Source organism: Pyrgilauda ruficollis, unplaced genomic scaffold (genome assembly GCF_017590135.1).
Source record: "Pyrgilauda ruficollis isolate IOZ18807 unplaced genomic scaffold, ASM1759013v1 scaffold1316, whole genome shotgun sequence".
Taxonomy (NCBI): domain Eukaryota; kingdom Metazoa; phylum Chordata; class Aves; order Passeriformes; family Passeridae; genus Pyrgilauda; species Pyrgilauda ruficollis.
Window position 1 is genome coordinate 1 of NW_024511611.1, and position 2,323 is coordinate 2,323.

General features: G+C 64.9%; 1 long non-coding RNA gene across 1 annotated transcript in view; it reads left to right on the forward strand.

The window, feature by feature from the left end:
* Positions 1-58: 58 nt before the first annotated feature.
* The window catches only part of LOC121349081, a 5,854-nt gene continuing 3,589 nt past the window's right edge, over positions 59-2,323 (forward strand). The window contains exons 1-2 of the long non-coding RNA XR_005954456.1: positions 59-135; positions 2,111-2,183. This is a non-coding gene — a long non-coding RNA (uncharacterized LOC121349081). The remainder of the gene's footprint in view (positions 136-2,110; positions 2,184-2,323) is intronic.

The window sequence follows — 2,323 nt, forward strand, 5'->3', positions numbered from 1 at the left end:
CCCGGAATCCCCCCCAAACCCCGATTTCCCCGGAATTCTCCCCAGAAGCCGCCGCCCCCCGAGTTCCCGCACGACCCCGACGGGGAGGAGCTGGACGATGACCCCCCCCGGCGCAAGAACAAGGCCAAGGGCAAGGTGGGACACGCGGACGGACGGACGGACATGCGGACGGACGGACACGCGGACGGACACACGGACGGACACACGGATGGATGGACACGCGGACGGACACGGACAAAGACACACGGACGGACGGACACGCGGACGGACACACGGACGGACACGCGGACGGCCGGGCAACAGGGCAGCTGGACGGACGGACGGACGGACGGACAATGGGACGGACAGTGGGACGGACCTTTGGATGGACAGTGGGGTGGATAGTGGGACGGACGGACGGACACGCGGACACGTGGACGGACACACGGACAGCCGGGCAAGCGGGCAGCCGCAGAGCTGGGCAGACGGACGGACGGATGGACAGTGGGGTGGACGGACGGATGGACAGTGGGATGGACAGTGGGGTGGACGGACGGATGGACGGATGGATGGACACACGGACAGACGGACGGACGGATGGACACACGGACAGATGGATGGACAGTGGGATGGACGGACGGATGGACAGTGGGGTGGACGGACAGATGGACAATGGGATGGACGGATGGATGGACAGTGGGATGGATGGATGGATGGATGGACACACGGACAGACGGATGGACAGTGGGGTGGACAGTAGGATGGACGGACGGAAGGACGGATGGATGGACACACGGACAGATGGATGGACGGACGGACAGTGGGACGGACGGACGGGCGGACAGAGGGACGGCTGGGCAGGGGGATGGACAGACATGCGGACAGAGGGACAGGGGGACAGCGGGGCGGACAGAGGGGCGGATGGACAGATGGACAGGCAGTGGGACAGAGGGACAGGGGGACAGACGGACAGAGGGGCAGATGGACAGATGGACAGGTGGACAGAGGGACAGATGGACAGGGGGACAGATGGACAGGGGGACAGATGGACAGGGGGACAGATGGACAGGGGGACAGATGGACAGGGGGACAGATGGACAGGGGGACAGATGGACAGGGGGACAGATGGACAGGGGGACAGATGGACAGGGGGACAGATGGACAGAGGGACAGAAGGACAGGTGGACAGGGGGACAGATGGACAGGAGGACAGATGGACAGAGGGACAGATGGGCAGCGGGACAGGTGGACAGAGGGACAGGTGGACAGAGGGACAGGTGGGCAGCTGGACAGACAAACAGCTGTGCAGATGGACAATGGGACATCGGACAGCCGGACATGTGGGCAGCGGGACAGACAGACAGCCGGACAGATGGACGGCTGGACAGCGGGACAGCCGGCCGGCTGCGTGTCTGTGTGTCCGTGCGGTGTCCATTCCTGTGTCCGTGTGTCCGTGTGTCCGTGTGTCCGTGCGGTGTCCGTGTGTCCGTGTGTCCGTGTGTCTGTGTGTCTATGCGGTGTCCGTGTGTCCGTCCGTGTGTCCGTGTGTCCGTGTGTCCGTCCGTGTGTCCGTGTGTCCATGTGTCCGTGTGTCCGTGCAGTGTCCGTGTGTCCGTCTGTGCGGTGTCCGTGTATCCATGTGTCCGTGCGGTGTCCGTGTGTCCGTGTGTCCGTGCTGTGTCCGTGTGTCCGTGCGGTATCCGCGTGTCCGCGTGTCCGCGTGTCCGTGTGTCCGCGTGTCCATGCGGTGTCCGTGTGTCCGTCTGTGCGGTGTCCGTGCATCCATGTGTCCGTGCGGTGTCCGTGTGTCCGTCCGTGTGTCCGTCCGTGTGTCCGTGTGTCCGTCTGTCCATGTCCGCGTGTCCATGTGGTGTCCATGTGGTGTCCGCCTGTCCGTGTGTTCATGTGGTGTCCGTGCTGTGTCCGTGTGTCCGTGTGTCCGTGTGTCCGCGTGTCTGTCCGCGTGTCCGCGTGTCCGCGTGTCCGTCCGCATGTCCGTGTGTCCGCGTGTCCTCGTGTCCGCGTGTCCGTGTGTCCGTGTGTTCATGTGGTGTCCGTGTGTCCGCGTGTCCGTGTCCGTGTGTCCATGTGGTGTCCGTGTGTCCGCGTGCCCACGCGCCGCTGCCCGCAGGCCTACGGGCTGGTGATGAAGAGGAGGGTGGACGCGGTGCTGGAGGAGAGGGACAAACCCTACGTGTGCGACAGTGAGCGCGGGGCTGGGGGGCTCNGTCTGGTGGCCGTGTGTCCGTCCGTGTGTCGGTGTGTCCGCGTGTCCGTGTGTCCGTGCTGTGTCCGCGTGTCCATGTGTCCGTGTGTCCGTGTGTCCGCCCGTGTGTCCGCGTGT